We start from the raw sequence: 27,729 nt of genomic DNA on the forward strand, positions 1-27,729 counted from the left end.
CAGTAGGGATGCCCGGTTTCAAGCTGTGTGACGCCTATCACCGACTGATGTCTGTTACCGACCCCCTCCGCCGGTGTTCCTACTGTTTGGGGGCGACCACAATGACAAGTCGTGCTCCGACTGCCGGGCCTTGACGTCGAAGGCTAGGCGGGAGCGTTCCCGTAAGCTACTTGAGCTCCGGCAGTCGACTCTGTGCCGCTTGAGGTCCCAGTCGGGGAGGAAGTCGAGGAACTGGTCGCGGAGCCGCAGTCATCACCGATCATCCGGATCCAAGTCCTCGCACTCGGGTAAGCCGAGGCATGTCAAAAAGAAGCAGTGAGGACTCCCCTCGCCACTCACGCGGCTCAGGAGTCGCATCCTGTCCCACACTCTCTGGTCCCTGGACTGAATGCGACTCTGGGCGATATTAGAGACTTCCTCGTGGCCAAGAGGACTCTCTTCCCGCCGTCGACACCTGCCGGCGTGGCTTCGGGCCCGCGGGTCCGACTGGGAGTCCTAACTTGCTGGCGGCTTCGGCCCCGGTGCCGTCAGCAACTTCGGTCTCGGCGTGCAGGACCCCGTGGGATCCAGGCCTAGATCCCGGTCGACGCCAGTTGACCTTATGACTCCTCCGCTGGTGCTGACCCCGGCGCCATCCTCGGACAACACTGTCTCTGGTTTTAGCCCCAGTCCCGGTTCGGCGTCGGAGCAGTGCCGTCCCCGATGTCGATGGGTGAGCCCTTCACCTATGACCCGGCTCTGTCATTTATGCAAGTGTGGCTCACTGGTTAGAGGAGGCAGACCCTGAAGCAGAGGTCAGACCCGGGACCAGGGTTCAATTCCCGACGCGGCAGGGTCTTGAGCCCAAATGTCCACGGACTCGACAATTCTCGCTTCGGTGCCTACTCGAATCACGGGTTCACACTCTGCAACTCTGGGCAATAGCTTGCTTAATCTCCACTACGGCCTCCCAGCGGCGGGATGCCTGGCTTTCACCTTGGGGATGCCCAGTAGGGATTATCTCACAGGGAAAAGCCAGGACGGGTTCCCAAAGCAAGCGCCTTGAGACCTATCGGTGATAAGGCGCTATATAAGAACCTTTGACATTTGACATGCCTGTTAATCAGGACACGGATCAAGGGGAGGACTGGGAGGGGTCTGAGGACCCTCTGGCACAGCAGTGCCAGTTAAGTCAGGACTGGGATGATGAGCTGGGGGATGCCAGTGGTCTAGACACTTCGCCTGACACTGGTTTTCTCTCTCCTCCCTCCGTGACTACGGAGGAGGGGGCTACTTATGCTGTGGTGTTGCGCAGGGCAGCCAAGGCCCTAGCCCTTGAGCTCCCTGCAGCAGCGTGAGGACTAACTTCCTCACCGAGGTGCTTCAACCGCCAGTCGTATATATATGGGGGGGTTTACCCAAAAATAGTCACTGGGACCTGGGTTGAATGAGTACTGAGAGAAAGGGGTCCCAGTGTGGAAGCAACAATGATTTTACCATTTCACACAAAAAAAATTCAAAAACAACAAATGAATCCACATTGTTTTAATTCACAATGAGGATGGGTATAACGAATATACAAAGTATCGTAGGTTGTACAGTGCCCAAGGGGGGAAGGAGGAAGTGATTGAGTGAGGATGGTGTGGTACGGGAGTTGTGACAGTAAAATCAACCTGAGTAACAAAATTACATTTGTATGTTAATTCAAATACAAAAATAGGACCAATGGTTCAATGCAGCAGTATATACATGTCATACTCCAGAAGTGCAATTAATGTCAAATTAGGTATGGAGTTGACAAATATCGGGTCAGTTGTCGACGTTTCGGCCCTCAATGTAACGCAGGGATTAGTGCAGCCCTTGCAGCAGGGTCTTCATCAGGACATGGAACTGGGCGGGCAACCTAATGAATATATATAAGTTCTATTAATAGTTCAGGCCCCAGTCCCTTTCTTTAATTATCAAAACTACGGCTACCAGCAACATCAATATAACCCTTTTTTAGGACAACGCCAAGCACCATGGCGTCCATCCCGTGGCAGAGGCAACAACCGGCGAGGTGGCCAGCAACGCGGCCAACAGAATACGAACAATTGGGACGGAGGACGAGGCCAGGCCCCGAAGCAAGTGCACTTTCAACCGGAACAGCATGGGGAGAGGGTAACCCGCAACAAAACCTACCGATGGTAGACACTCCTGAGATCCTGAGCCCCGTTATCAACATATCTCAACACAACTTGAGCGAGGATGAAATCAAAGTTCTAAACAAAGGGTTATCATATGTACCGACCCACAGACCTGATAACTTTACAATACGAACTGAACTCTTCAAGTTCTTTCGAAAAATACGGCTGAAACATTTTTTTCGCAATTCTGATGCACGGTCCAACCCTTCATTGACAGGATTACGAACACCATCTACCTTTGTACCGCACGCCAGTGCCATGTCACACAAAATACTGGCCTATGAGACCGTTGTTTGGAGAGATGTACAACAAATTCTGGATACAAAATCATTCACAAAGTACAACATCAGTAAAACTGAAAAGTTGGCCCTGCAATCACTCGCCCGCAACAACGATGTGGTGATTAAGCCAGCGGATAAAGGCGGCGCAATTGTGATCCAAGACATGTCCGACTACGAGTCCGAGATCTTGCGCCAATTAAACGATGGGACCAGTTACCAACTACTAAGATCGGATCCATCAAAAGCCACCGCCATTGAAATTCAGCAGCTGACGCAAGCTGGCCTGGACCAGAGTTTTCTGTCCGAACACGAATTTTTATATCTTAATCATTAACATCCACGACTGGCAACCATTTATACTATACCCAAAATACACAAAAGCATGGACCACCCCCCGGGACGCCCCATAGTCTCTGGCTGTGGGTCCATACTGGAACCACTTGGGAAGTATATCGATTTCTTCATTAAACCTCTCGCAGAGTCTACTCAATCATACCTGCGTGACACCATGCACACTATAAACATTGTCGAGAATCGATCCTTCGACCCACAGTGTCAAGTACTAGCTACATGCGATGTGGTATCGCTCTACACCTGCATCCCTCAACAGGAAGCTTTAGCTGTGATAACCAGGTGTCTAAACCAACGACCTGCTCCAGTGCAAGTTCCAACAGAGTTCATTGTAGCTCTTCTGACGATTGCAATGACAAAAAACCTTTTTATATTTAAAAATCAATTCTATCTTCAGATCTCTGGCGTAGCGATGGGGGCTCCCTTCGCCCCAGACGTGGCAATTCTATACATGGCGGCATTTGAAGATGATACTGTACTAAACAACTCCAATCCATTCAGAGACCAACTCAGTCTCTGGATGCGATATATTGACGACATACTGTTAATCTGGAGTGGCGACACTGAGGTATTATCATCGTTCTTCATATGGTTGAATCAACAATCACCCCATCTCAAATTCACAAGCCAATCGGACAACAAAACTATAAATTTTCTGGACATTACCATCTACGAGGAGTCTGGAACCTTATTCACTACACTCTATCGCAAACCTGCTGAGAGGAATTCACTGTTACAATATACCAGCCATCATCCTCGCGCACTCCGTGACAACTTGCCATTCGGACAGTTCCTCCATATCCGGAGGAACTGATCCAACAAAGATCACTATTTCAAGGAATCTGAGGACCTTGCGAACCGTCTTCAAGAACGGGGCTGTCCTAGACGGCTAGTCAAGAAGTCAAGGAAACGTGCCTGGTTTTATCTAAGAGATGAACTACTCACTCCAAAAGACAGGACAGAGGAACAAAATAACAGGATTGTGTGTGTGACAACGTTTTCGACTAAAAGCAATCAAATCAAACGCATTGTAAACCAACATTGGCAATTAATATCCGACGATGTCAATCAAATGGCTACACCATTACATGCTTTCAAAAAAGCCAAAAGTGTGAAGGATTATGTAGTGCGGTCCTTTCTACCAAGTCCTGATGACCCCACCATTACCTCATTATGGAATCTTCCACCAGTTGTTGGCCACTTCAGGTGTGGCCACTGCAAGGCCTGTGACACCACCATACCAACAAAGGAATTCGTACATCTCCAACACAGAATCAAACTCAAATTCCACAGCAATTGCAATACATCTAACATCATCTATGCGATAGTATGTCCATGCAAATTGATTTATATTGGCCAAACCCAACAAAAGGCTAAAGTAAGAATTCTCCAACATATGAGCAGGATCAGATGTGAGGTCCAGGGCGCCCCACTTGTAGACCATTTCAAACTCGCGTCACACCCCCCAGATAGTCTCCGGTGGGTGGTACTAGAAAAGGCAGTTTTGGGACCACGAGGTGGTAACATTGCTAGTATTCTAAATGTACGCGAAGTAAAGTGGATGCTTCTTTTTAATTCTATCCATAATGGACTCATGGAACAGGATAGCTCTTTTTCCCAGTTAGCAATATTACCCTAATATGTTCCTATGTAACTGACTACCCTGGGGTGGTAGCATAATCCTGAACTGATCTGACTCAGAACTGGCCTATACCCTCATGTGAGAGGTACGCCAAAAATAGCTAAAATCAGTTAGAATTAGTTAGATCCTTAAAGATGCTCCTCTTTGATTGGTTGTTACGCACTGCAATGGCTTCACCAATGTGTCTGGGGAATTCTATATCTAATCCTTTTTGCAATTATTGTCTGTGGTTTTTCTATGTCTGATTAATCATCATTTCATCATGTCAATGACCTTTTCGGCTATTATAGAGCACTTCAAACGAACTCCATTAATTGCCGCTAAAGTATTATAATCGTACTAAACGTGCAGTCTTTTTTCAATGTCTATTCATGACCCATAGTCACGTGACACCGTTCCCTAGGTTACTAACCTAACCAGGAAGCTCGTCTTGCGATTGCAGACGCAGACACGAGCGGGAGTACATGCCCGATTAAGTCGGCGTTCGGTGAGTTCCATCCGCCCTGCCACTCCAACTTTTGAGATCGTGATCTCCGATGAGATCCTACATTCACGATCATTTTTTAACTTATTGCCTCACAGATACCACGGAGTGATCCCCTTCAGACCACCTCTGGACTTATTGCCGAGCTACCGCATTAGGTAAGCGCCCTTTTCTCCACACGTCTCCGGTGTCGAGTCACTCCCACGGGACGGTGCTCGGTGAGCCTCATCCGCCCTGCCACTGCAGTCTTTGAGATCGTGATCCCCGATGAGATCCTCTATTCACGATCATTTTTTAACTTATTGCTTCACAGATACTACGGAGTGATCCCCTTAAGACCACCTCTGGACTTTTTGCTGAGCTACCGCATTACGTAGGTAAGCGCATGTTTCTCCACACGTCTCTGGTGCCGGATCACTCCAACAAGACGTTGCTCTGTAAAGTCTAACTCAATGTCTTGTTCCAGATACGGCCAAATCCACCGCCCGCGGGCCGGTCTCGACCTCCACCGCTCTCTCAATTTCACAAAGTGAGTACACAACGCTTGTGTATATGATGACCGGTAATCCATTTTGAGCCTCTGAAAAGAATAACAGTATGTTTATTCTGCTGCTCTCAGAACCTTCGGTTCCCACAATTCTAATTTAATTTGTCTCCCACCCTTAGTAATGAATATGACCCACGGCGACGAAAGCCCCTCACAGGAAGAGCAATAATCATAACGGTATGCTCTTTGTTGATGTGTGCTTTTTGTTACAACTCACAATTAAGTTGTGTCCCACGATTATTTTGAACTATTAATAGAACATATATATATTCATTAGGTTGCCCGCCCAGTTCCATGTCCTGATGAAGACCCTGCTGCAAGGGCTGCACTAATCCCTGCGTTACATTGAGGGTCGAAACGTCGACAACTGTCCCGATATTTGTCAACTCCATACCTAATGTGACATTATTTGCACTTCTGGAGTATGACATGTATATACTGCTGCATTGAACCATTGGTCCTATTTTTGTATTTGAATTAACATACAAATGTAATTTTGTTACTCAGGTTGATTTTACTGTCACAACTCCCTTACCACACCATCCTCACTCAATCACTTCCTCCTTCCCCCCTTGGGCACTGTACAACCTACGATACTTTGTATATTCGTTATACCCATCCTCATTGTGAATTAAAACAATGTGGATTCATTTGTTGTTTTTGAATTTTTTTGGTGTGAAATGGTAAAATCATTGTTGCTTCCACACTGGGACCCCTTTTTCTCAGTACTCAACCGCCAGTAAATGTAAATGTAAATTGATACTTGTATAGCGCACTACTCACCCGCAAGGGTCTCAAGGCGCTTGTACGAATACCGCTGTGGAACCCATCCTGGCTTTCCCTGTGAGGTGTCCACTCCTGGGCACCCCCAAGGTGGAGGCCAGGCATCCTTAGCGTTGTGGGGGCCATTGTGGAGATTAAGCAAGCTATTGCCCAGAGTTGCAGAGTGGGACTCCATGATTGGAATAGGCACCGAGACGAGAATTATCAGGTCCGTGGAATTTTTTAGCACAAGACCCGCCGAGGCGGGGAATTGAACCCTGGTCCCGGGCTAGACCTCTGCATCAGGGTCTGCCGCTCTAACCATTGAGCCACACTTCTCTGAGCCAGTCAGCTCTACGAAGCCTCTGCTGCCGTTTAATGAGGCCCTCACTGACTTTCTGATGGGCACTTGGTCCAAGCCCTCCACAGTTCTCCCTGTGGATCAGTACGTGGACCGACGCCAACGCCCGGCTCCGGGCGACCCCTGCTTCCTGTCCACCCACTCCACCCCCGAGAGTCTGCTTATCCAGGCCTCCACGTCCCAGACCGCATTCCCGACCGCTCTGCCATATCAGGAATCCAAAAGGCTAGATCAGTTTGGCAAGAAACTGTTCTTCTCGGTCAGCCTAGGATTGCGGTCCATTAACACTTCATGCCTTTTGGGCTGTTACACGCTCTCTCTGTGGGATACGGTGGCGGACGTGCTACCCCAGTGTCCGGCGGAGGCCCAGACACAGCTCGCCCAGGCTGTCGCTGACGGCCGAGACGCAGCACGGTATTCCATCCGATGTGGACTTGACACCACGGACTCGCTGGGCAGAGCAAATTCAACGACTGTGGCGATTACTCGTCACGCCTGGCTGAGGTTCGCCAGTTTTTCAGGGGATGTCCAGAACACACTCATGGACATGCCCTTTGATGGCCGTCTCCTCTTTGGCGACAAAGCAGATAGCGAGCTTGAGCGCTTTAAGGACTTCAGGGCTATGGCCAAGTCCTTGGGCCTGTCGGGCCAGCGCCAGCAAACTTCTGCTTTTCGTCTCTTTCGTGGCCACGGAAGGGGCACCCCCACACGTTTGTACAGCCTCAACGCGGTCGCGGACGTGCTGCCCGCCGTGGTGGAGCAGGGGGTCAGAGAGCCAGTCAGTCCACATCAGCTCCCACTTCTTCTGCCTCAAAGCCTTCCTAGTCTGAGCTTTCAGGCTCATTCCACGCCAGTCGGAGGCAGGATTTGCCATCATGTACTCCACTGGCGTTCCATCACTTCGGACAGGTGGGTGCTGCAAATCATCCGAAGGGGCTACTCCCTCCCCTTTGAGGCGACCCCTCTAGCCATGCCACCACAGTACCATGTCGGGGGATCACTTGCAACTTCTGCGAGAGGAAGTTACGGCCCTCTTGGCCAAGGGGGCCATCGAGCGCGTTCCTGGTCCAGAAGTAGGACGTGGTTGTTATTCCCACTACTTTCTGGTTCCAAAAAAGGGCAAAGGGGGCCTGTGCTCTATCTTGGAACTCAGGAGCGTCAACGGCTCCCTCCTGAAGGAGAAGTTCAAGATGCTGACTTTAGCTCAGGTTCTGGCTGCCGTAGACCCTGGAGACTGGATGGTAGCGTTGGACTTGCAGGACACCTATTTCCATATTCATGTCCTGCTGGCCCACCGGCGTTACATGCGGTTCATGGTAGGCCACGAGCACTTTCAGTTTACCGTGCTCCCCTTCGGCCTTACCAGTGCCCCCCGGGTATTCACTAAAGTGATGGCAGTGGTTGCAGCTCATCTGCGCAGATTAGGGGTTCCAGTCTTCCCCTATCTCGACCACTGGTTGTTGAAGGCGGGCTCGCCCCAGACAGTCATCTTCCACCTCCAGAGTACGGCCGGCCTCCTGCACTCGCTTGGGTTCTCCATCAACGTGCCGAAGTCACACCTGAGTCCCTCTCAGAAGATCTTCTTCATCGGAGCGGTTCTACACTCGGCGCAGTTTTGGGTGTATCCCCCCGAGCAGCAGGTTTGGGATATTCAGGCTCTTTCCAATCTTTCAGCCTATATCCAGAGTTTCGGTCAGAATGACCCTGCGGCTCCTGGGGCTGATGGCCTCCTGCATCCTGCTGGTACATCACGCCAGGTGGCGGATGCGGGCTCTCCAGTTGGACCTGACGTTCCAGTGGGCACAGCATCAGGGCAACCTGACTGAGCACGTTCTGATCTCGAAGGGCACTGCGAGACAGCTGCAGTGGTGGCTCATGGACCGCGATTGGGTCAGTGGCAGATCCCTCTCCCTTCCCCAACCGGAGCACACAGTGGTGACGGGTGCGTCCCTCCTGGGATGGGGTGGCCACATGGGACAGGCGGAGATCCGAAGCCTCTGGTCTCCGGCTCCATATCAACCTTCTGGAGCTGCGGGCGTTCCGACTTGCACTGAAGACATTCCTTCCCTCTGTCCAGGGAAGTATAGTGCAGGTGTTCACGGACAACACCACCGCCATGTGGTACTGCAACAAACAAGGCGGGGTGGGGTTGTGGACCCTATGTCAGGAGGCTCTGCGCCTCGGGACATGGCTGGAATATCAGGACATCACCATAGTGCTTCAACACCTGGCAGGTTCGCCGAACACCAGGGCGGACAAACTCAGCCGCCGGTGCTTGATCAATCACGAATGGCGTCTGTACTCGGACGTGGCGAAGGTCTCTTTCAGCAGTGGGGAGAGCCTTGGTTAGATCTATTCGCCACCGAAGAGAACGCGCAATGTCTTCAGTTCTGCGCGTTGAAATTTCCAAGGCGGCACTCGCTCGGCGACGCTTTTCGTCACGAGTGGAGTTGCGGTCTGTTGTACGCTTTTCTGCCTATCCCACTTCTGCCCAGAGTGCTGAAGAAGATCAGGCGCGACCGGGCCCAAGTCATCCTTGTGGCTCCTGATTGGGCACAAAGATACTGGTATCTCGAGCTACTCAGAATGTGAATCGATCCCCAGATTCGACTGCCTCTTCAGGAGGACCTTCTGTCGCAGCAGCAGGGAACGGTCCTCCAACCGAACCTGTCCAGCCTCCACCTCCATGCGTGGAGATTGAGCAGCGACAGTTGAGGCCATTTGACTTGCCTCCTGAAGTCTGTGATGCTATTCTGCCAGACAGACGTCCCCCCACAAAAACGGTATATGCCTGCAGGTGGAACAAATTTGTGGCATGATGCACAGCAAAGCTGTGGATCGTCTCTCTGCCCCTCTTTCAGAGGTTTTCCTCTTTCTTCTTTCTGTCGCCCAGCAGGGCTCTGTCCTGGGCACTATCAAGGGCTATCTTTCGGTCATTTCAGCCTTCTTGTGGCTTCCTGGTCAGCCTTCTATTTTCAAGTTCCTTGTTGTAAATAGATTCTTGAAAGGCATCACACACATGTTTCCTCCTGTTCCTTTCGTGATGCCTCAGTGGGACTTGAATCTGGTTCTTACCTTTTTGATGTGCGCTCCCTTTGAGCCACTTCATAATTGCCCTCTCTGTCTTCTGACCTAAAAACTGCTTTCCTGGTTGCCATCACCTCGGCCAGAAGAGTGAGTGAGCTCCAGGCTCTTAGCCTGCTTTCCTCTCTGTCCATCCGCACAAAGTTGTTCTGAGGACTCGTCCTTCTTTTCTACCCAAGGTGGTTACTGCCTTTCACATCGGACAGACCATTACCATGCCCACCATCTTTCCGCCTCCACATCTCTCGAAAGAGGAAGAGAGGCTCCACCGTCTGGACCTAAAACGCACGCTCTCCTTTTACCTGAACCGCACACAACAGTTCCAGGTGGACGGCCAACTCGTTGTTGGCTACGTGGGAGCTAAGAAGGGACAGGCAGTGCACAAGCGGACCATCTCTCGTGGGTCGTTTTGTGCATCAAGATCTGTTATTCCTTGGCTAAAAAGGAACCTCTTGTGGGGCTGCATGCCCATTCCACTCAGACTACAGCGGCTACTACTGCTTTGAGACGGGGAGTCCCTTGCAGGACATTTGTCAGGCAGCTACGTGGGCCTCGCTGCACACGTTTGCCAAACATTACTGCCTGGAGAGCCAAGGCCGGAGAGACTTATTCTTTGGCCGTTCTGTTCTCCAGGACTTCCTGGTGTGATTTTGGTTCGCAGACCCACCACCGGGGTTGGTATTGCTGGGGTATCTATTCTAAGGTAAGGAATCGAACACCAACGTGTTTCTTTCAGATGCACAATTTACTTACCATCGGTAACGATATATCTGTAAGAAACATTAGTTAGTGTTAGATTCCTTACCGCCCCACCCATCCTCCCCGTTTCTGCGAACCGATATCTAGGGTTCAGGAATATCCCTGTTAGGGCCCTAGTTTCATGGTACCAGTGTCTGCTTCTTGCATGGCTTTGCGTTCCTGGCGCGGAAAGCTATGTACAGAACTGACGTCAGCGAGGGTGGCATCTAAGTACTCCTGTGACGTCATTTCGGTGATCACGATGACGGACGCGGAGCCGCAGACGACGCCTACCGACACGCAGGGGTCACGAAAGTCAAATTCCACCAAGCAGCTCCAGCGCCTGTTCGTCGTACCAAACAACTGCAGCCAATGAATCCTGGGCTCGCTGTCAAACAAGTTCAAGTGTGACTCCTGATGAGACCATCACCATTGACTGTCTTGTCTGTGAGAAGCTGCTCCAGCCCTCCTGTGATGGTGGGCCGGAAGACCTTCACCGCCAAGTGAAATGCTCGCAACTCCAACAGCTCTGTCTCCCATATGGCCTTCCCATCCCATTCAAGAAGAGATACATGCGTCCCTGTTCCAGAAGTAGGTCGTGGTTGCTATTCCCACTACTTCTTGGTACCCAAGAAGGACAACGGCCTGCGTCCTATCTTAGACCTCAGGGACATCAACCGGTTTCCCCAGAAGGAGAAGTTCAAGATGTTAACCTTGGCTCAGGTCTTGTCTGCCCTCGACCCTGGAGATTTGATGGTAGCGTTGGACTTGCAGGATGCTTACTTTCACATCCCCATCTTGCCTGCCTACTGGCGCTACCTACGGTTCATGGTAGGCCACAAGCTTTTTCAGTTTACCACGCTCCCCTTTGGCCTTACCAGCGCCCCTAGGGTGTTCACGAAAGTGATGGCGGTGGTTGCAGCTCATGTGCGCAGATCAGGGGTTCCAGTCTTCCCCCTATCATGATGACTGGCTGTTGAAGGCAGGCTCGCCCAGGCTGTCATCTCCCACCTCTAGACTACAGCAGACTTCCTGCATTTGCTGTGGTTCACAGTTAACGTGCGGAAGTCGCACCTGATTCCCTCCCATAAGTCCTTTGAATCAGAGCGGTTCTGGCACAGCGCAGTTTTGGGTCTATCCTCCGGAGCAGCGAGTCCAGGATATTCAGACTATGATACCAAAGTTTCAGCATCCATCCCGGTTTTCTGTGAGAATGACACTGAGGCTGCTGGGCCTCATGGCCTCCTGCATCCTGCTGGTGCATCATGCCAGATGGCATATACGGGCTCTGCAGTGGGACCTGAAGTTCCAGTGGGCGCAGCACCAGGGGAATCTTTCCGATGACGTTCAGATCTCGGAGGGGACTGCAAGTCAGTTGCAGTGATGGCTCACGAACCAGGATTGAGTCAACGGCAGATCCCTCTCCCTTCCTCAACCTGAGTTCACAGTAGTGACGTATGCTTCACTCCTGGGACGGTGCGGGCATTTGGGAGAGGCGGAGATCAGAGACCTCTGGTCTCCGGCGGAGTCCAGGCACCACATCAACCTTCTGGAGCTATGGGCGATTCATCTTGCACTGAAGGCATTCCTTCCTTCTGTTAAAGTAAGAGTTGTGCAGGTGTTCACGTACAACACCACCGCCATGTGGTACTGCAACAAACAGGGCAGGGTGGGGTCGGGGACCCTATGTCAAGAGGCTCTTCACCTTTGGACATGGCTGGAACATCAGGGCATATCTCTGGTGGTTCAACAACTAGCAGGTTCACTGAACACCAGGACGGACAAACTCAGCCGCCGGTGCATGATGGATCACAAATGGCATATTTACTCGAAGATGGTGCAAGGTCTCTTTCAACAGTGGGGAGAGCCTTGGTTAGATCTATTCGCCACCAAAGAGAACATGCAATGTCAGCAGTTCTGCGTGTTAGAGTTTCCAAGGCGGCTCTCCCTCGGCTACCCTTTCCGTTGCGAGTGGAGTTGCGGCCTCCTGTACGCCTTTCCGCCGGTCCCAAGTCTTTCTTGTGGCTCCTGACTGGGCACGAAGAGTCTGGTACCCCGAGCTCTTGAGCATGGCCATCGATCCTATTGTTATCAGATTTCTGAAGTGCATTACTCATCTCTTACCTCCTTCTCCTTTCGTAATGCCCCAGTGGGACTTGAATCTTGTCCTCGCTTATCTTATGTGTGCTCCGTTTGAGCCCCTACATAATTGTCCTCTTTGCCTCGTTTGAAGACTGCTTTTTTACTTGCCATCACCTCTGCTCCCAGGGTGAGTGAGCTTAAGGTTTATCTTCCAGACCTCCCTTTCTTGCTGTGCACTCGGATAAAGTGGTCCTCCGTATAAGCCCTCTTTTCTGCCCAAAGTGATTGCCTCTTTCCACATAGGTCTGACCATCACATTTCCTACCTTCTTCCCGCCCACTGCACCCTTCCAAAGAGGAGGGGAGGTTCCACTGTCTGGACCCAAAACGTGCGCTCTCTTTATACCTTGACCACACTAAACACTTCCGGGTGGACTATCAACTCTTTGCTGATTATGTGGACACCAAGAAAGGTCGGACAGTGCACAAAGGTACCATCTCTCAATGGGTCGTCCTATACATTAGGATCTGTTATTTGGCTAGAAAGGAACCGCCAGTAGGACTGCGCTCCCACTCTACCAGGGCAATGGCAGCCACTACTGCTTTGGGACGTGGAGTTCCGCTGGTTGACACCTGTCACACAGCCACGTGGGCAACCCTGCACAAATTTACTATGCATTACTGCCTGGACAGCCAAGTCCGGAGATATGGCTATTTTAGCTGTTCTGTTCTCCAGGACTTCTTTGGGTGAACTTAGTTCCCCGGCCCTGCCTACAGGGTTGGTATTGCTGGGGTATTTATTCTAGGGTAAGGAATCTATAACCAATAGTCTCTTTCAGATGAACAAGTTACTTACCTTCGGTAACGATGTATATGTAAGAGACATATATTAGTTATAGATTCCTTACTGCCCCACCAATCCTCCCCATTCTGCACACTGACTTCTAGGGATAGGGATTCCCTTGCAGGGCCCTAGTTTTGTGCACCAATGGTCAGTGTCATGCATGGGTCTACGCTTCTGGCATTGACATTGTGTCAGAACTGAGGTTAGCGCTCTGGAGCGGAGTCTAAGTAGACACTGCGGCGTCATCCCGGCGACCACAGCGCTGATGACGGACGCGGAGTCGACCGATGCCACCTACCGACACGCAGGGGTACTGCTAAGAAAAAATGTCTTCGGATCCAGTCTGGCGCCTGAGGGTAATTCTAAGGTAAAGAATCTATAAATAATTTATGTCTCTTACAGATACTTCGTTACCGAAGGAAAGTAACTCGTTCTTTTTGTGCCTGCCAGGTATGGTGCATCAATTGAGGGCAGATAATGAACAACATTAAGATATAAAAAAAACTGGGTGGGTGCCAGTGCACAGCCTTGGCAAACACCTTAATTGATAAGAAATCGTTCAGTCACCTGGCCCTGGGTTCTCCAGAGAACCTGGGCATAATCGTGGATATCTTCTTCCTAAAGCCTGTCTGAAAGGAGGATACGTTGGCCTTAGCAGCAGTCCATTCCTCAATCTTGCTCAAGATCAGTTGGGCAGAATTTGTTTTTGCACAGTTGATCAAGCTGATCAGCCTGTAATTGGCTGGGTGGAATCTATCCCCCTTCTTATATATCGGGACGACTTCCGCTCCCTTCCAAGAGTCTGGTACTGGGGCACCACTGATAATGACATTAGTTAAGAAAAAGTTATACTAAGACAATTTATCTCTTTCTAGCAGAAGGATATAGGCTGGAATGCTGTTTAATCCTGGAGCTCTACCTCTGGTTATTACATCCAGAGCTGAGGATGTCGGCCAGGTTAAGGAAAGGGCCAAGTATAGCTATAAAGTTGTCTGTTTGCACAGTCCCCAGCACAGTGTCCGGCTCATTAAATGGAGTTATTGAATAAAGATTGTAGAAATGATCAACCCAGGTCTGGGGAGAAATGTTATTTTGCAGAGGTGAAGCAGAGACCTCTCTCCCCTCCACTTTACAAGTGCCCGAAACCTGGTGAAGTTCTTAAGAGAGCAAGCCAATTTGAGTTCCTGCCATCTTTCTTCCTCCCATTCTTTCGTAGCCCGAGCCTGGGCCCTTTTGTACCTCTCTCCACCCAGACTGATTTCTGTGATGTCCTTTGTGCAAAGTGCCTTACTCAGATATCTACTTGATAGTCTGAATTCCTTATTAAACCAATTGTTTACTTTAGGAAAATTTTATTTGTGGCAGTTAATAGGGACTATAAGGTAGGACAATATTTTCTTGGAGTTGTTGTGGAAGAAGTCATTGGCATGCCACACTCTTCGTTTTTGCAAATCGATTTTCCGAAGGTAGTGATAGATTGATCTTCACGTCGCCAGATGACCAAAATATCATTGATACACACATATAACTGAAATCCCAATTGGCACAGACAAACCATGGGAACAAAAGCAGTGATTGGTATAGGACCGGGCCTGAACACCATTTTCCCTTGTCCATGTAGGATAGTCCCAAATCTCGATTGGTTGCTATAGGAACAAGGGAGTTGTCCCTTCTCTGGCGGAGGCGGCCCCATTAGACTTGACCTTTTCCACGTGAGCAATTCTTCAGGGTGTGTGGTGCAGTGCCACAGGTCACCTAACATACAAGAGAATACGTATGGCTAACCATATAGAACTATGGCTTCTGATAACCAGGTGCCTTAGAATATGTGCCAGGGACACTGCCTGTTCTTTCCTATATTTTCCTATATATATTTTTTTATTGTCCTCTCATAAGCTCAGAAGAAGATTACCACCACCAGATACCTGTAACAGACTGTCCGTTGGGCATGGTCCAAACATCATACACTTATCCATACAAGATTGGGCACTCTGATTCGGGTGCACTGACTTCTCTATACCCTTAGACATATGGGGCTGACCGCTTGCAACAGGATACATGCGTAGTACAAGGGACATGGTTTACACACCCATCACTTGTTTCTACTATGAGCAATCTGATTTTCGGGTGTGCTGATTTTCCTAATGGGTCTTCTGCCCTTGGGTTTATGGCGCTGACCCATTAAAAACACATGTCAGTACATCGTGGCATTTGCATTTAACTTCGATGGAGGCCCGTCGTTAGTGATTCTATTCCACGTGAAGAACCCTGCTGCATGTGACAGAGGCACGAAAGCTGTCACCATTTAGTGCGCGTTCATTCAGATTCATGCTGCCGGCATGGGACTACATTTCCCAAGTACACATGGTCACGTGACTGCATCAGAGTGATTCGATTATACAACCTGAGTGAGTAGCCACACACCAAATTCGGCTTTAGCTAGCCCCGGAACCTCTTTTCAAATTACTCTGGGCACCGTCCTTCATCTGCAGTGGTATAACGGATTGCTGGCTCCTCGTATATAGGTATGGGTCTCTGACCCTACGTTTGTTATATCTGTAATTGTTTCTGCACCGAAGCAGCATGTTCCTTGTATGCATAAATGGGTCCCTGAACCTACCTTTTTGTTTAACTTGAATCTTTTGTGCCTTGAGCGCGTCTTTTCTTTTTTTCTTGTTATGAAAACGGAAAAGAATGTTGCATTCATGTTAAAGATATGGACGTTTCAAAGCACACTATCTCATATCGTAGGAAAGCTCTCAGTGCACATGTGGCAGGTGTTTTGTCTTGAAAACAAAGCACGCTGCCCCCATGCTGAGGTCAACAATTTTAAGCGCATTTCCTCCATTGCATCGCAGCCTTGTTATTGCAGTGCACATCAAACACGTCCACTGTTTTTATTTGAAGAATGTTGCATCTATGTTTAAACTAGGCAGTGTTATCATGTGCCTTACCGCTGCATATTTTGATCTAAGCACGCTGTACTTGTGTGTTAGGCCAACTAGCTCTAAGAGTCTTTTTTTCCCCATAACACCACGTTTGCTATGGAAGTTACTGCACTAGGTTCTGCCTTTGTTCACCCTGTGCCCCCTTAACACACGCCTGTTATGAAGCACGAGCCATCAAATGCATTGATACACAAACTTCAAGGCAGACACACGACTGCCTCTATGGTCCTGGTGTGTCTCCCCCTAGTGTTCAACACCATTACGCTGCCCGCTTGTCTCGATAGACCTTAGTGACATCTGAATACATGCTTGGGGAACCTATTAGGGACTTCACAGCCATACGAAAATACCTGATTCACTATCGCAGACACCCCCTATGAGTATTTGGATGGTTTTTAATCTACATGGGCACACTTTATCTTTACACTTGTTTGTAAAATGCCTAGAACACTTACAGCCTTCCAAAAGACTTATTTTCTTACCATGCTCCCCTTCCTATAATTATTTGATAGGGCGGAGAGTCACCCTGAGCCGCATGCCATGGTGAGTTGAGGCACATTTCCCAACGTCAGATGATTAACCCTTCTACAGTATATTGTTATTGTAGTGAATCTTGTTGTCTAAAAATTATTTTCTTTTTCACCTATACTAAGAATAACAGACATTGACTATACAGTTTATGGTAGTCCCGTTCAGATGGTTTTTTATGTCCTGGACTGAATAGCTTTGAAATGTAACGCTTGGACAGTTGTTCAAATTACTGACCTAGATTTTTTCTTATATTTCCTATGTATGTATTCTTTTAGGTACCACCAGTAAATTCACCACTCTATGTAGATTAATATGATCACTGGATGGTTTTGTACATTAAAACCCTTCTGTATACTTATATTGGTTCGTACACCATTTTCCGGTCTCGCCTGAGCCAGCGTGCATGCGCTGCTCTGCAAGGCTTTTAGTAAGGGCTTTAAATTCTGAACACACGCCCGTGCGTGTACTTTTTGTTTTTTTCATCACTAGCTATCAGCCTTTACATTTGTCTTTCTTAGAAAGACAGCATGCAATTGGCCAAAGGGGGGTGCATGTACCGCCTTCTCTCACCCCTGGACTAGGCAGCTCGGGAGCGAGCAGCAGCGCCATCTTTTTCCAGTTATACTGCCCGCGTCTCGCTGTCGCGTTAATTGGAAACAGATGGCGGTCGCGCCGGCCCTGGTGCACTTTTGCTCCAAATGTGGCGCTTTCACTTTCGCCGCCGACCTGGCGCGCGCGGCCTCGCTTGTTCATCCTTGCTGTCTCTCTTTGTCACCTTCCTCTTTTCTGCCTTTCCCTCTCTTGCTTTGGGACCTTTTCAATGTTTAACAAAAAGCTGTAAAACCTGCTGACCGATCGTTGTTCTTTTTTTTATCACCCTTTGCCTGGAAGCTATGGCAGATTGGAGTACGACGAACCAATGAAAAATGGACCTCGTCTGACGGTTTCTGAGCATTAACTAAGGAGAAATGAATTGTGTAATAGCTTGGACAGATGAACTGACCCATCAGAGATCCCGCAGCAGCTCTGTGGAGACTCAAATTCTCAAGCTCCTTGCAAGGAGTTCTGGGAACCAAATCATGCACACTCCGGAGCATGTCGTGCCCTCTGACCTTTTGCAGGCGATGTAGTTAATTTTAAATCCCTCCTTGCACAAAAATTTTTAGAATGCCTAAGAATCCATTCTTTTGAGGTCCGAAGCGTGGGGTCTGTCTTCTATATCTATGTGTTTTAATAACAAATAATGAAAGCGCCTAGGTTTTTGCACCATGTAGGTCAAGGTAGTTTACGAGAACGCTGCGTGCCCCTTGTATCTGTTCCCTGCGGCGCGTGCATCATTACAGGAATCCGACCCAGAGCTGGAGACCGCATTCCTGTGCTGTGGTAGCCTGGTTCATCGAATTGTTGCCTTCTGAAACATTTAACCCCCGTTTGTCCAAAATGCCTTCAGTATTGATACTGTGCCTTTTTATTCCTTTACATTTACTTTCCAGTTGGCCTTGTAACATTTTCTTTTTGGGAGGAGGTATGTTTTTGATAATTCAAATGTAAGTCCTGTAAAGGCGCACATTATTATTGTATGCTGTTTTTTATCTGCCTGGCACACAACATATAGACTGTTCACACACTTTCTGTAGTATGATTCGTTCTGGGCAGATAAACTCTAAGCCCCACTCTACTGCTATCCTCGTGTTAGTGCAGCCTGATGTAAACAGTAATTGTAATGTATTTGCATTTACATAACGCTTACTACCCGTGACGAACTTTGAAGCGCTCTTTCGGTGAGTAGCACGCTACTCCGGGATCCAAAAATGATTAGTGGTGAATTAGTATAGGGAAATATAGAAAATATTTTGGGAGCTGGACATGTTGGTCTGTTAGTTGGGTTCAAAAAGATAGTGGAGGGATAGAAGAGGGGAGGTTTTGCATTTATATAGTGCTTGCTACCCCTGATGAAGTGTTGAAGCGCTTTTCGGCAAGTAGCATGCTACTCCAGAACCCAAAAAGATGAATAGATAGATCAATTATGGTAGGTAGGTTGTTTTATTATATACAACTGAATGAAAATTAAAAAAATTCTGTTGTAAAGTTGTATCCAAGAGACAAGTATGGTCTCTGATAATAATGTAAACAATACGGATAAGTTTTAAGTTGGCTTGCCATCAAGGCTGATGCCTAGTAATGTTGATGCAAAGTCAGTTGCGCTAGACTATCTTAGACTCTTGTTGAATTGTAACATCCACCTTGTAGGTACTGCTGTTTGTATCAAGTCCACGTTGTAGGCAGACACAAACGCCTACATTGTGCACTATTTATATTAAGCATAATGTAGGTGAGCAGATGACAATAACCACTGTACAAGCTTGCTGGAATGGGAAGTGTTTAATCAAAAGGTGGATTGAATTTAAGTTTAGGTGACAATTTTAAAAATGTGTATGGAGTTTGTATATATTTAAAATTGTTGCTCTTCAAAAAGGCCTGAATCAATAAATTGAATTGAAATCCAAGTTTATCATTTTAATCATATTGTTGGAAAAGATGTGATTTTGAACCCCATGTGGTGGTTTCTTTCCAGAAAGCATTCAGGTTGTAATCATGAGTCAAATAATGCTGAGGAGGTTAAAATATTCAAATTACACATGAAATGTTCAGTGTTCAATATATTTCTCTTAGTTTTTTAATGTAAGGACTTTATTGCTTAAGGAAAATAATTAGAATTTGTTTTTCTATTTGTAGGAAGCATTACATTAATGAAATCACTGTATCCCACCTTCTTTCCTTTCCTGTTCTTCATGAACGTTTCTATTGTTGAACTTTAAAGATTGCCCAAAATTAAGAATCGTGCTCTACATAACTTTGTTGTGTTACAGAATGTTGATTTTTATGTATAACTTTTGTCTCATGTGTATAGCAACTGATTGTTTTGCTTTAATAATCAGCTTAGGATTATTAGGTCTTATTATTCAATAAAATGTTTCAAACACAACAAATGGTAGTTGATATGTATTTACAACTGCAGCAGTTTTATTGTATGGTCGCTTACAAAGGGGCCAGAAATATGGTCTGCGGGTTGACGGTGTACCACATTGGCATCAGCAGAAAGAGGTTTGGGCAGGTGATTGGGGGTATATGTTAACCCTGGGCGTAGTTCGCGAAGTAGCGCTACGCGAAGTGCACTTCGCACTACGCGAACTTCACGTAGCACTACGCGAGCTGCGTAGTAGCATGTTCGCACTGTGCAAGATGCGTTTTCAATGATTGCACGGTGCGGAGAAGCATCCGGCACTGTGCAAGCATTGAAAACGGCATCTTGCACAGTGCGAGCTGTAGTTTTCTGCTGCTCGAGTAGATGATTACTCGAGCAGCAGCTTTCTCAACGCGAACAGGTAGTTTCTCATTGAGAGCGGTCGCAAGCATGCGCAACCACTCACAATGAGAAACCTGACCTCCTCGCTTTGAGAATCTCGCCGGGATGTCATTTTGCTTGCTCGCGGTAGCGAACATGACGTTCTGGACCACGAACAAGCAAAAAATGACCGCTGCACTACGCTACGCTGCACTATGCATGCTCGCACTGTGCTACGTGCAGCTCGCGTACTGCGAAGTTGCGCAAACTTCGCAAACTCCGCGAGCGTAGGGTAGTGCTTCGCCCAGGGTTAGTATATGTAAGGTTAGAGTAGGGGGAACAAAGCATGTACATTGTGGAGACTGTGACTCCTGGAGTTATTGTGAGGGATACCATGCTACCCTCTAAATGAATCCCCTAGTGATTATTATCAACAAACTTTATTCGGTTTTATAAAAGATACCTATAAAAGTCATACATAAAATGATGAAACATCTTCCAAGTTCCAGATTGACAAATATAATATGTCCAAGTTAATCAGAACTTAAGATACAAATTCATGAATTACAGTACAGAAGTTAATCGCAGCTTGACCTGACTCTAACAGCGACCCGTAAAAAGTTAAGCGTATGCAAAACAGTGTCATTAGAGCAGTTATTAAAAGATAAGAGCTGGTCTCACCCTCCTAAAACCCGCTTTTTTGAGAATGGGAATAATAAATAACTTTCTAGGGACAGCATAAAAACTACAAAACATTATAAAGTGCATCATTTCCTGAGGAGACTCACTGATGCAGCTGCAGGGCATGAGGCACTGGCCTCTGTGGAAGCCGCAAGGGTGTGCCAAGAGGTAATGGAAGAGGTTGAGCCAAAACCGGGTCAATAGAAAACGATCATGGATGCTTTTAAGCTCTAGAAGATAAGGTTCGGTGGTTGGTACAGTGTTTAACACAATGTACTTACGCACACTAGGCTTACACCACTCATTTCCCTCTATATCACAGCGGCTCATTCTTAAAAATCACTCTTTGACCAGAGAAAGGTCCCTCTTACATATGCGCTTAGGGTTAATAAATAGTTCCTACCTACCCTGGAGAGCTAGGCCAACTCTTATATACTGGAGCCATCGGATGCTTGAGACATGGTCAAGTGAAAGGCATTCCCGTAGGACGTCTTTGCTACGTGTATTTTCTTGCTTAGCCCAAATATTAAGACACAAATCCAGGGAATGGAAAGCCAGTAAATCTGAGAGGAAAGGCATCGCCAACTCTTCGTGCACGACATAAAACGATGTGCTTTGTGGGACAGAAAGGGCCACCGCAGGAAAGAGTTTTCAGCACTTTGCACTGCCCCTACCCCAATGTGGCCCCATATCTCACTCCCATAACAAACCTTTGAGATATATTTGTCTTCATATGTCTTCAAAAGAGCCCCTATTGGCTTCCCTCCCACTCTGCTGGCAAAGTTAAAAACAGCTGCAAAAGCTTTCACTAGATCCCCTTTCTTCCAAGTAAGCGAAGGAGGCAGACATTATAGCACCTCCCCAGAGGCCCACTAGCTTAGCAGCAGGCATCAGCAGTGAATGTACTCTTTCCTGGTGGGCTGGAGCCTGCCATGGTCAGGTCACGAGAGCAGTCGGTCTGCAGCATCCTAGCGCGAGATATCAGTGACAACTCGGACGACTTCATGTCTGCACCCAGCAGACTAGCATTCAGGTGGACTTACAGCAGCCCTGAGCCTGGGTCTCAGTACGAGCACCACTGCCATGTCACCAGTGAAGCGCTCCGATGGGCAGACACGCTACCCCACGCACTTGTGAACTGACAGCCGGGGGGGTTCCTGCAATAGGGCCCAATTCAAAAATGTAAACTGAGACGAAAGTCTATCTATACTACTCGTAAATCCCCTTTGTGAATACCGAAAGTCGTAAAGTTAGACCTTTGTCTCAGTTTCCCTTTGTGAATCAGGCCCGGAGTCTGTACTGAAGTTCACTCTGACCGCTGCAGGCATATGTTTTAACAGTGGTAGGCCGTAAGTCCAATCAGTTTACACCAAAATGAGACAGAGGCATAGTTTTCTTCATTTATATCTCATTCATTTGAAACGGACGAAAATGTTATACAAGAGTGAAGGAAACATACACGAAAAATGTGAGATGGATGTTGTGTCTTCAGGGACTTCTTAGAGTTTGTCTTTGCTCAAATGGGTGTAATTTCTGATATTTATGTTCCCTATATGTTTCATTGCTTGATTTTCCTTGCGAAAAAGTGTCACTCATAATCATTGAAATGGCACTCATAATTACACTGAAATTATGAAAATGTCGCACATAGCGATCTGAAACCTTGGCAGCTCTGTGGATGTTTTCAAGATACGCTCATTCAAGTGCAGGCCTCACACTTGGTTGCTGCTAGAAAAGTAGTTATAGCTTCACTTGACGTGAGCATCTTCCAAAACCTGATATTGAGAACTAAAAGTCTATACAGAAAGTTGACATCTGGAGGTGACAGATTGTATTTCATGGGATAAATGAGAATATAGGTCAGTGGTGCAGTTTTTAAGACCTTTATCAGGTATTTTCAAATGCACAGTGTGGAACATAGCAAAGCAAACAGAGAAAAATGCCACACAGTTTTATGCACTAGATCAAATAAAATATGTGGCATAGTTCATGTGTCAAAGCAAACATTTTAAGGAAAGATTGCTAGCTATCCTATGTCTGTGGAAAATTCCTAATATTTAATATGGTTTGACATAATTGTTTTATTGTTTTTGCAAATGTTTTCTTTATTAATGGAAACAACTTACAATAAGACTAACAGTCCCAGCTCAGAGACAGGCAAAATTCCTATATTGAGATCCTACTAAAAGTGGGTCATGACAACGAAGCTCACACATGAGGCGGAGCTTCATAGTAGAAAATTGAAAACCAATTCTTGCCATGGGCACTTGGCCTGTTGGATCAGCTTAACAATTAGCTCTTCTGATATCTATGTTTAAACAACTGGCACCAACCTTGGCCCGTTTTTGTTAGGTGCTACATTCACATTGGGATAATTCACAGATCTCACCAGTACAAATTGCTTCCTGCCTCCAAAAATCTTTTTTTTTTAACTTTATTTTTTCAGTTTATGTAACAGATACAAAAAAAACCCCTCAATTTGCATCGTTACAACACATGTACGCAGCTCGACCCTCTCATTATGGCACTTGGGGATATAGGCTTCACCTGGATAGGTACGGACACATGAGGAATAACAGATTAGCAAGCAAATAAATAACATCATGAGGAAGCAGCCAGGCCACGCACAACTTCCTGTAATAAATAAACACTAGGAAACCCCCCTCCCTCCCCATCAGACCCCGACCCTATTGGCGACAACAATTCGTCACTTGCCCCATCAGACTCGCCCTGCGAAGACCGCCCTCTCTCCGCCAGTCCCGAGGTACACATGCTTCGCCAGGCAAGTAAATCTTCCTGCAGTTTCTCATCCCTCCGAGTGAGCTGCGTATGAGTTTCCTCAGCCAGGGACCACTCTCTCACATCTCTAAGCCAAGTGGGCACCTCTGGGGCCCTCTGTCCCATCCAAGTAATCGCCACCCTACGCCTGGCAAGCACCAACATCAGTTGCAATAGTTTATAGGAGAGTTTCCTTTTCTTGGGCTTGGGGACTAACGCCAGTAAACAACGCAAGGGATTCATTGCTATCTGAAGGCCTGTAGTGGTGACTATGTGATCTACCACGCCCGCCCAGAAACTCCTGATCAAAGGGCAGTCCCAGGCTAAATGCAGGAAGCCCGCTCCCCCTGCACTACATCTGGGGCAGCTGTCCCCCCTGTCTCCAGACAAGTGCCTCAACGAGATATGGGTTAGGTAGGTGCGTGCAGGAAATTAAAGTGTATCAATTTGAATCGTGCATTGCTCGATAACTTGCGTGTGAGGGACCCTATTCGCTTCCGCTGCCCCTGTTCCAGTGGAGCACCAAGATCTGCTTCCCATGCCGCCCAGGACGGCGGTACTGGTGGGGTGGAGTCCTGTTTCATAGCCGCATATAGCAGAGAGATTAGTCTACACCCCCTGCCGCAGGAAAGGAGAATGTTTAAGGTGTGTGTCATTGGTGGGGCATCCGGGCACTGAGGCCAGGTCACATTTACCACATCCTGCAGTCCCCGATAGTGCAGGTACTGCCCTCTTCCTAGGCCGAAGGCCTCCTCCGCCTGCTCATAAGTCAGGAAGGACTTGTTGGGGTAGAGAGCGGCCAGAACCTCGCATCCCCCCTCCAGCCAGTGTGAAAGGACATATGTTTTTCCATAGCAACAAAAGGGGCCAGTATCCATACCGGTAGCTCCCTATGGAATGGCGCCAGCCGCAAGACTCTCTCTCCAAACCGCTGCCAGATGCCCGCCGTGTGACGCACAACATAAGGCAGAGGTTCGTCCGCTCCCCTTCTCTGCATCAATGCGACCTGTAGCTCCTCTACGGTCGCTCTGCCCGCCAAAAGGCACGTCTCCCATTTATCCGCGTCTGCGAACCACCTGGCCGCAGGCTGTTGTTGTGCCGCGTAATAATATAATTTGAAGCACGGTGCCTCCAGGCCTCCCTCTTCATAGTTACTCACGACAGTGTGGAGAGCTACCCTGCTGAGCCGACCCGCCCAAAGCAGGGACGTGAGCAGCACGTTGAGAGTGCGAAAGACTCGTGGGGGCAATGGACACAGCGAATTCTGGAGGACGTATAGCGTCCTGGTAAGCATTACAATCTTGGCGACGGCTAGCCGTCCCATTAAAAAAGCAGCAAGGAATTCCAAAGGGACACCGATTGCTGTAGGGACTTAAGTATCTGATCGATATTCCGGGCCAGCAACTGTGAGTCCGCCGGGGCCACCTGAATTCCGAGATAACGGAATCCCTCCTGTTCCCGGCGCAGCCCGAGATCTGGCAAGTCTTCTAGTGGCACCGAGTCAAAGCTCCCCAGCGGGAAAATCAAAGACTTGCCGCGGTTGAGTTTCAGTCAGGTGGTGCAGCAATATCGGCAGTGCCTCTCTCGGAGCTGTCAAATAAAACAAGGCGTCATCCGCATATAAAGAGATGACACTGCATGTGTCTCCCACCTCGATGCCCCACTGTGCCATCTCTGTTCAGACTCGAAGAGCAAAGGGCTCTATGGCCAGGGCAAACAGGAGTGGTGAGAGGGGTCACTCCTGGCGTGTACCCCATCCTAGTCGCCACTCTTCCGACTGTGCAGCTCCAAGTCTTATCCTGGCACGAAGGGCCATATATAGGATGCAAATCCAGCTACAAAAGTTGGGGCCCAAACCCTCTGCCCGGAGGACCTCCAGTAGATACCCCCAATCGACTGTATCAAATGCTTTAGCGAGGTCGATCAACACCAGAACCATCTGCTCCTCCCCGCCACGCACCTCATGCATAATGTGATTTAATCGCCACAGGTTCATGGCCGTGTTGCGCCCTGGAAGAAACCCGCACTGGTCTGCATGTACCAGGTGGGACATATACGGCACCAGGCGCGTGGCTAATAGCTTGGTCAAGATCTTCACGTCTGTGTTGATCATCGTGATCGGACGATATGAAGAAGGGTCATGCTTGTCCTCCGCCCCCGGCTTCAGGATCATACAGATTCCCCCCTGTTAAAAATCCTTCGGTCGATTTAAAATGTCTGCAGGTTCAGTGCAAGAAGCAATGTGCAAATGTGCAAGTCAACACTATCTTTAATCATACCACCGCTAAGCCTTACAGTACGAGACCCTGATGCTGTTCTTGTGGATGATGGCGATTCCTCCTCCGACTCCATTGGTGTGGTCTCTGTGGGTTATCTTGTAGCCGTCTGGGATGGCTATGGCGCTGCCGGGTGCGGAAGAGTCGTTAAACCAGGTCTCTGTCAGGAAGGCGACGTCCGGGGATGTTGTGTCGAGCAGATCCCAGAGCTCGACGGCATGCTTGGGTGTGGAGCGGGTGCTCGGTAGTATGCATCGGAGGTGGTTGGGGTCTTTCTTGGCGGGTGGTTCGTCGGCTCTGAGGCTGGTGTAGCTGCAGTTCCGGCAGGTGAAGGGGCCTTGTGTGCGTTTCAGGGCAGCCTTGAAGCAGGTGTGGCTCCATCTGGAGTTGAGAGCGTGCAGAATGCTGGCGTCGTAGTGGCAGCGGTCGTCGTGGTGGGTCCGGCATCCAGGGTTTCTAGCTCTGGGGGCAGTGCAGGCGCGGACGGGCGCAGACGGGCTCGCCTTAGGCGCGCCTTCGGCGTGACAGCGGCGCAGCCGCGCATCGTCTGGCATATATGAGGAGGTGGGAGGGAGGAGCAGCTGGGAGACGGGGGCATGAATGGGCAGTGGGCAGTCAGGGGGGCAGTGCTGCAGGGGACGCAGCGGTGAAGCCGGTGAGGGACAACACGTAACAGAAGGAAAAGGGGCACAAAATCGAGGGTAAAACGAGTGGCACAAAGGGCAGGAGGGCACAAAAAACGAATGGAACAGAGGGAAAAAGGGCAAAATAATTTAGTTTAACAGAAGGCAAAAGGGGGAATTTAACAGAAGGCAAAAGGGTTTGAACTGGGCTTTGCACAGTGACACAAAATGTGCCCCCAGTGCAGACTTGCAAAGCACTCCTGGAGTGCACCCACCCAGCCTAATACACTAAAGCCTATTGTCCAGGCCTCCACTGCCGGAGTTTCGGTCAGCAGCAGGAGGCCAGACTCGTGTCTGTGGCTGCAGCATCCATTTTGTGATGCCAGGGCTCTTTAAAACTATTACTGGTTAGACCAGTGTGTACATGTCTCTCTCTCTAGATGGGTGAAATTCTACAACTGCTGCCAGGACTAGGGGGGGAAGCAGGGGGGGGGGTAGGATTTCAAAGTGTTTGCCACCAAACACAACATGTTTCCATGCAGCCATTCCAAAGTTTGCATTTACCGTGAGGTTATAATGCACTTAAAGAGTATATGGGCTGGCTGCATCACAGAACAGACTCAGAGAATAGGCTCCGAAAGCTGCAGAGGGGTCCTGCTCATGCATGAGCACCCTCTCACACAAAACCAAGCACCCTGCATTCAGGATTGTTAAGGCTTGCCATAGGAGTGACTGATAGGTTTATGTGTGTCAGTGATTGAAGGTAGATATAGGTAGCCTATTTCTTAGTAAGGGGTGCCTGTGCCACCTTACCAAGGCTGCAGTAGCAGTCCTGTGGTTCCATTTTGGAAGGCTTGCCAGGGGTGGCATAATACATGCTTCAGCCCATGGTAGGCCTCTGGGGTACCTATGCTCTTAGTACCTGGTGTACCATATACTAGGGACTCACAAGGGTACCCCAGTAACCAAACTGGAGTGTACCTATAGTACGTGGAATCAATTTAGAGAGGAAAGCAGACAGGCTGGGACCCTGGATAGCAGGATCACAGCCAAACTAAGTCCAAAGCCATCAAAACACTAGGAAAAAGTGGGGGCAACCATGTAGTCAGATTCCACCTTCCTACAGTTTACCTCTTTACCCCCCTGGACAGGCCTCATCTCTTATGCACCCCTGGACAGGCCTAACAACCTCTGCACCCCCATGGA

At 48.5% G+C, this 27,729-nt stretch overlaps 1 protein-coding gene across 2 annotated transcripts in view; it reads right to left on the reverse strand.

The window, feature by feature from the left end:
- The window catches only part of LOC144807017 (uncharacterized), a 502,862-nt gene that overhangs the window by 323,358 nt on the left and 151,775 nt on the right, over positions 1-27,729 (reverse strand). The gene's annotated exons all lie outside the window — the stretch shown is intronic.

This window comes from Lissotriton helveticus, chromosome 1_2, assembly GCF_964261635.1.
Source record: "Lissotriton helveticus chromosome 1_2, aLisHel1.1, whole genome shotgun sequence".
NCBI lineage: Eukaryota > Metazoa > Chordata > Amphibia > Caudata > Salamandridae > Lissotriton > Lissotriton helveticus.